This window comes from Sinocyclocheilus anshuiensis, unplaced genomic scaffold (genome assembly GCF_001515605.1).
Source record: "Sinocyclocheilus anshuiensis isolate Anshui unplaced genomic scaffold, SAMN03320099.WGS_v1.1 scaffold955, whole genome shotgun sequence".
Lineage (NCBI taxonomy): Eukaryota > Metazoa > Chordata > Actinopteri > Cypriniformes > Cyprinidae > Sinocyclocheilus > Sinocyclocheilus anshuiensis.
In genome coordinates this window covers 1,312,949-1,320,856 of record NW_015546094.1, presented here as the reverse complement: position 1 = coordinate 1,320,856, position 7,908 = coordinate 1,312,949, and positions in this window count along the sequence as shown.

The following is a 7,908-nucleotide window of genomic DNA, read 5'->3' as shown; positions in this document are numbered from 1 at the left end:
AAATGATACCTAATGTATCAATTAATAAGACTAAGTTTGATACTTGCACGTCTCGTCTGTCTGAAAGAAAGGCTTGATGCAGTCCAAGGTGATCTTTGCTGAAGTTGGTTGATGAAAAAGAACCAGTTTGAGTCAGAGAATCTTGGTGAATGGAAAAGTCGAGGCCGAAGCCTGGCACGAACTTAGGGTGTCCTGGAGCGTTATAGCTCACATCTTCTCAATAACCTAACAGAACCACCGACTCTGTGGCGGGTCCCTGGTGTGAGGCCTTTAAGGTCGGAGAAGATTCACGCCTCTCAAGATGGCTTGTCCAATGAGAAAGACTTGAAATCCCAAGCGGGCGGTTGCAACTGCTGGAGGGTTTTACGACCCTTTGTCTCTAAGCATGGTATTTCGCATATGTAATTCGCTTGGGTGTCGACAAAAGATTACTAAAAGTTCTTAGAACCCTAATATGTTGCATAGGTATAAACATACAATATACACTCTCAATTAGATCATCCGAATACGAATTAATAGAGACCAAACACGGAATATGTAAGGTTACATGAATGAGTGGTTCTATCATAAGCATGCATAAAATAGTCTACAATACAACAGATAATATCTATGGGATGATATTAGACTCTAAATGATTAATAGATGCACGCACAATTATCCATGTACTGCATACATTTTATACATGTATTTTACTAACCACAAACAAATGTCTTTCAATTTGAGTCTGTGGAATTCGGGATTAAATGATTGTGCAGCGATTTGTACAAATACAGACATGTTTGTGAATAAAAATGTTTTGTTCTGCATTCATATATCATAAATTGCTCATGCAAAAAGGAATCTATGCATATGTGGATCAGGTGACACGCGTGCATTAATTGATGTCTAGTTCGAGTCAATCTTGTTCAGTTCATTTGGATTTTGAGACTTCATTTTCGCAGTTTACAGCATTTCACAACGCTCACACACACAACTACCAACGAACAAGGCCCAGTGCAATTCATTAACGTGTACACGATTTGAAAAATTCGCAAATGTTCGTCACTACACTGAAACAAATGCTTTACTGTATTCTACTGTAGAGGAGAATAGCCAAACCAAAAAGAAACAAAGAAAACACAATGTAACATTCATGAAACCGTACTCAATGGAATGCGCACATGTGACTGGGGCTAGTGCCATCTAGTGGTCGCTGATTTTCTTAGGCTCAGCTGCGCTGGATCGCGAGCTGTGTGTGTGTGGATTGGGCAAGGTAACTGCGAAAATGAAGTCTCAAAATCCAAATGAACCGAACAAGATCAACTCAAACTAGACATCAATTGATGCACGTGCGTCACCTGATCCACATATGCACGGATTCCTTTTTGCATGAGCAATTTATGATATATTAATGCAGAACAGAACATTTTTATTCACAAACATGTCTGTATTTGTACAAATCGCTGCGCAATCATTTAATCCCGAATTCCACAGACTCAAATTGAAAGGCATTTGTTTGTGGTTAGTAAGATACATGTATAAAATGTATGCAGTGCATGGATAATTGTGCGTGCATCTATTAATCATTTTGAGTCTAATATCATCCCATAGTAAAGAACCCTTGAGTGAAGTGTAGAAGATTTTTAAAGAAGGTCTAAAAAGCACAACAGCAGTTTAACTGTAGACCTAAATGTCTAAATAATTATTTATTATTTATTATATTATTAAGGTGGGAATGGTCATGAAAAAGTAAATAATGACAGTTTCTGGCATCAAAAAACATGACGAACATATCTTACTAAAGCGCTCAGTGACTATTGTAGGAACTTTTATCCTAAACTCTGTTTAGTTCAAACGTGTGGTTTATTTGCATCGTCTAATCTCCGTTACCCCAACGCCCATAATTTCTCAAAACTTACATCACTTTACTTCCTCTCTGCTTTCCTGTCATTTGTGTAGCAGTTTGCTAACTTTCTTCCAATTCTGAAGCAACTGTGTTATGCTTGAGGAAACCAAAAAACATCTCCATAGCCATTTATGACGGCTGTATCTCTAGGGCATTGCATTTCGACGACATTAAGTAAGGCCTGTTTAATACTTGATTTTGTGCATTACTGATTCTTTCTTGTTTGTTGTAGTTTTGATTACAGTAACTGTAGCTTTAGGAACAGTTTCATAGTTTCTATCTGCTTAACCGTTTGTTCACTAATCCACTCACACAAAGTATTATCAAGGATGAATCAAATATTAATATTGATTAACATTAATCAGTAAACTGGGATGACTTTACTATTTTTTTACTTCAAACAGTAAGACTAATTTTCTTATAAAGAGTTGTATAAATGGCAATATCAAATTAATTTACTAAATACATGAAGGACTCTGGTAGATCGTGAAATGCTGTAAACTGCGAAAATGAAGTCTCAAAATCCAAATGAACCGAACAAGATCAACTCAAACTAGACATCAATTGATGCACGTGCGTCACCTGATCCACATATGCACGGATTCCTTTTTGCATGAGCAATTTATGATATATTAATGCAGAACAGAACATTTTTATTTGCAAACATGTCTGTATTTGTAAAAATCGCTGCACAATCATTTAATCCTGAATTTCACAGACTCAAATTGAAAGGCATTTGTTTGTGGTTAGTAAGATACATGTATAAAATTATGCAGTACATGGATAATTGTGCGTGCATCTATTCATCATTTTGAGTCTAATATCATCCCATATATCTGTGTTACGTGCCTGACGTGTCCTTATCTGGGAGAAACCAGTCCAGCATGTGATTCTGGTAGCAAGCAACCCAGGACAGAGACAACACGCTTTTATGAAGTTTTGTAGACGTAGTGCCATTCCTGAATGTCCTTTCAGCAAACAAATAAACAAATAAATCTAAAAATAAAAAGTTAAGCTCTGGTGTTTAATTCAATTAACAAGAAACATCAAACCCAGCAACAATAAAGTGAAAAAGTGGGCTTCAATACAATAATACAGTATATACAAACAGTAAAGTTATACAGAATATTCTGCTAATTGGAGTGAACTGATTTCAATAATCATGTCATACAGACCATGAGGCCTGTCTAATGGAATTTGCCAAGCTTTATGTAGTGGCGCAGCAGTGAAAACAGACTGACCCACAAAGGGAGGCACACAGGACATCCAGGTTGATGCAGTAATACCCACGGTAGAATCAAAAGGAAGGTTTTACAATAATACTTATGAATACCAATGTGCTTGTTGTTTGTACTGTTTTATTTACTGTTATATATTGTGTGTATATTCTTGTGTGAACTATGAACCTTTGTTTTGTAATGACCTTTTTAAATAGTATGTATTGTGTTGTTTATTGAACTTAGAATAATTTTTGTGGCTGAATATAAAATAAATAGATATATTTTAGAAATGTTTCAAATTGATCAGAATTGGGTCTCAATGTCAGTTTATTCTAGATTGTTTTTAGAACATTCTGTCGTCCAATGAGAGAAGGCAAAGGATGCACAGAAAGCGGTTGTGGAATATCTAAAATATATAGGGATATATTATAGGATTTAGTTTATTGTATTTATTTATTATGGGTATGGATGTGTGTGTATATATATATATATATATATATATAGAGCCTATGTATGTGTATGAGTGTATGTATACATATGTATGTATGTGCGTATGTGTATGTATATATATATATTTTTTTTTTAAGATTACGTAAATCTATATAATAATCCATGCTGCATACTCCGGTACGGTAGGTGGCGGTATGCACCTGACAAGTTATGATTGCAATCCGCCATTAAACTAAAACAAGAAGAAGAAGAATGAGAGAAGGCGGCAGAACTTCCGCTGGTCAGTGGTCAGTGTTGCCAGAGTCAGTGTTGTCAGTGTTGCCAGATTGGGCGGTTTTGAATTTGATTGCGCGGGTGGACAAAATTTGGGCTGGTTTTGGTCAGCTTGGTGGTTTTCAAACATATAAATTGCATAGGCTAATTGTTTATTTGAAAAATAATGTGTTTTTTTAACATTAAAGCATGTCAACATATTCTGTTACACCAAATACACAAATAATGATCTTTAAAAAAGCATCATATGACCCCTTTAACAAATCTCAGGATGGCAGCTCTCTTCTCGCACCGTTGCCACGTGACAGGAGCATTAATCGTGAACACCTGCTGGCCGCAATCAGGAAACTCTGCAAAGGCTAGGCTCGGAGCGTCCTTCGAAGGCCGTGTTGGCCGCATCCTTCGAAGGACCCGTCCTGCGAAGGATGCGGTCTTTGAATTGGGACACAGCTCAAGTATACATATGTACTGCATCCAATCAGTCATCACAACGTTACTACACACACACTGCAGAGGCGCTGGTGCTGATGTAAACGTCGACAGCCGCACTTAATCACGAGGGCTCAGCAGACAGACGTTATTCATGAGTGAAAAGTTTTTAGCGTGATAAGTTATAACGTATCTGATTTTGAATTTTGACTGATTCAAGTAATCACAATGCCTAAATATAAGTTAGAGAGTGGGAGAGTGACTCAACTCTCAAAACGTGAATTATTGTGGAGTGAGATGACACGAATTCGGCTCTGCAACTCCGAAATCAGAGCACATTTTAATTAATTAATCAAAACCGAAACTAATGTGTCGGTTTATACGATCATGTCTTTTATCTTTTAAACGTCCAGATTGATAAATCATTGAAAATTGCTAGACTTGATTAGTTTTGACTGCAAAGTTCTGTATTATGTTCTACAATATGAATTTAACAGGCTTCCATTAGTTCTGTGTAAAATTATAGAGCGACACGAAGGCACATTATTGTTGCTGTTTTTTTTTAATTGTCGCATCAGTATGTATCAATGAATGACACAGTTTTGACTGTCATGGTGTGTGCATGAACGAGTGTGAAATACCTGCTAATTCCGTTGCTTTTTCCTATCACTTATATTGGGCACTTTTTGCATTTAAATTGGATTATTCTGACTGCTGACATTGAAAATTATGCATTTCTTGATTGCCGTTTTGACAGTGTCTGCTTGCATATTTTAGTCATGTTCGGTAGCCTAACTCTCTTTAATGTAGGCTATTTGCCCCGATTCGATCCGTTTACCTGGGAAATTTATCTAACGTTATATTTATATTATTTTGTCATCATTATTTTGTTTTAAGGAGTTAAACATGGTCCTTATCAACCTTGATTTACATATTCCATCACATTATCTTGACAGTTAAAGGTCCCATATTGTCAAAACTGAAATTTCCTGGCTTTTTTCAGGATAACTGAGGTCTAGGGGCTATTTAAGTACCATATAAGTTTAAAAACAGTCAGTCCACAGTAAAATGTACACAGCCTGCATAAAGTATCTGTGATTTTTCACAAACCGTTGTGACTTCTGTAAAAAGTTGACGTCAGAACTACACAGTCACCACCCCGAGCACCGCCCACAGTCCCACTCTCCTTTTGCCAAAACCCCAGACAACATTGCGTCCATGCTATTGCTGAGCAAGGACAACACCGAAACATGTCGAAAAGGTTAACTTTAACCACGAAACCAGATCGGCCGACCTGTAACGTTACACTCTCACTCGAAGGATGGACGATCTGACAGGATTGTTACTATGAGGTGGATCACATCTAACGTGTGTAGTAAAGACAAACTCACCGTGTCTATCTAGTCATGATGAAGATGTATATATATTTCAATTTCAGCAGGCAACTATTTTTACAGCTACATTATTGTTCCAGCCGCAGATATGCGATCAAATTTCTAATTTGAGGCTGTATTACGTCGATTCTGGCACCCAACATCACAACAAGATGATATTTTAAGCTCCTTATGTAGCAGAATCTGCGCTGGTTTGAATGGGCCGCCTCCAGTTTCCCCTTTGTTTTGCTGCCTCCGGCTAGCGCTGTGACGTCGGCTGACCCTAGTTAACGGTGGTTGGCCTGGCCGTGTGTCACTCAGAACACAACAGGTCAATCATAAGAGAGGCTCATGAATATTAATTAGACAGGCCAAAATCGACCTGTTCTCAGCAGAGCTCCTGAGAGAGGAGCTGTAAAAATATATTGAGATGGTTTTTGGTACTTATACCGCAAATATATATTCTTAAGGACATCAAAACCTAAAATAAAACTCCAGAAAGGTGTACAATATGTGACCTTTAAAGTTTTGGGCGAGTTTTTGTGAGCTTTTGGCCTGGATATTGTCCATCCAATCTGGCAACACTGACCAGAGTGGGTTTCGAAAGGGTAGAACAACAATGGACTCAATATTATGTCTAGAGTCAGAGATAAGAAAAGCACATATAAATAAAGAGGCTGTAATAGGAGTTTTCATAGATGTGGAAAAAGCATATGATATGCTTTGGAAGGAAGGACTACTAATAAAAATAAAAAAAATAAAAAATGGGCATCTCAGGAAGAATGTACAACTGGGTATTAGACTTTTTATTTGACCGGACAATTCAGGTTAGAGTGGGAACATCATACTCTAGGGTTTACGCAGTTGAAAATGGAACTCCACAAGGAAGTGTATGTAGTCCCCTTCTATTTAATATAACGATCAATGATATATTTAATGAGGTGGAAAAAAGAATGGGGAAGTCAATATATGCAGATGATGGTGCACTTTGGAAAAGAGGTAGAAATATAACATACAGTTAAGAAAGTTCAGCAGGCGGTAAATAAAGTTGAAGAGTGGGCAAATAAGTGGGGCTTTCGAATATCTGTAGAGAAAACACAGGTAATATGTTTCACAGAGAAGAGGAATGTTCGCATTAAGTTATCTCTTTATGGAAAACAATTGGAGCAGGTATCAGTGGTAAGGTTTCTTGGAGTGTGGTTAGATGAGAAACTGAACTTTAATATACATGTAGAAAAATTATTGACTAAATGTAAGAAAGCACTGAATGTTATGAGATGTTTAGCGGGTAGTGAATGGGGGGCTAGCCGTAGTTCTCTCAGAAACATATATCTGGCAGTTATTAGGTCGGCAATTGATTATGGATGTATGGCATGGATCAGCAAGCCAGCATGTTTTAGAACATCACCCAAAGCTGCACTGCAGGTAGAAATGGGTGAAATGCCATTAGAAGAAAGACGTATGCAATTAAAAATGGTTTACTGGGTGTCTTTAAAAGGCCACAATAGTAAACATCCAACTAAAGCGATTTTTGAAGAATGCTGGGAACATGAGAGAACAAATATAAAAACCATTGGTTGGATAACAGAAGAAATGGCACAAACAATGGATTTAGTAAATAGGAAATATAGTGATGCAGTGCCTATATCTGCACTCCCACCGTGGTTATATAAAATGCCGGCAATAGACCTGTATCTACTAGAAATGGAAAAATCAAATAGTGGTGCAATTAATGAAGTAAATCATTATATTGAACGGTTATACTATGACAATGTACAAATTTATACAGATGGATCAAAAGATCCAGAATCTAATAAGACAGGAATAGCAATAGTCATACTACAACAAGAAGTAATTATTGCAAAAAGAACACCAGACCACTTATCTGTATTATTTACTACAGAGTTGATTGCTATTGTTTTAGCTTTACATTGGTTGGAAGACACACAGACTAAGAAAGCAGTTTTATGCTCAGATTCACTGGCGGCTCTAAGAAGTATTCAGTCGAGACAATCAAATTGCAGACAAGATATTATTATAGAAATCATGCAACAGCTATATAGACTTCATGCTCAGGACAGGGTTGTTTCGTTTTTATGGATCCCAGCACATGTTGGAATAGATGGAAACGAGATGGCAGATAAACATGCTAAGAGATCGTTGAATAAACATAATGTAGAAATTGATGTAAAAATCAGCAAAGCAGAAGCAAAGACAATTATTAAGCAAGCTGTTATTAAATCTTGGCAACATAAATGGGATACGGAGAAGACAGGTA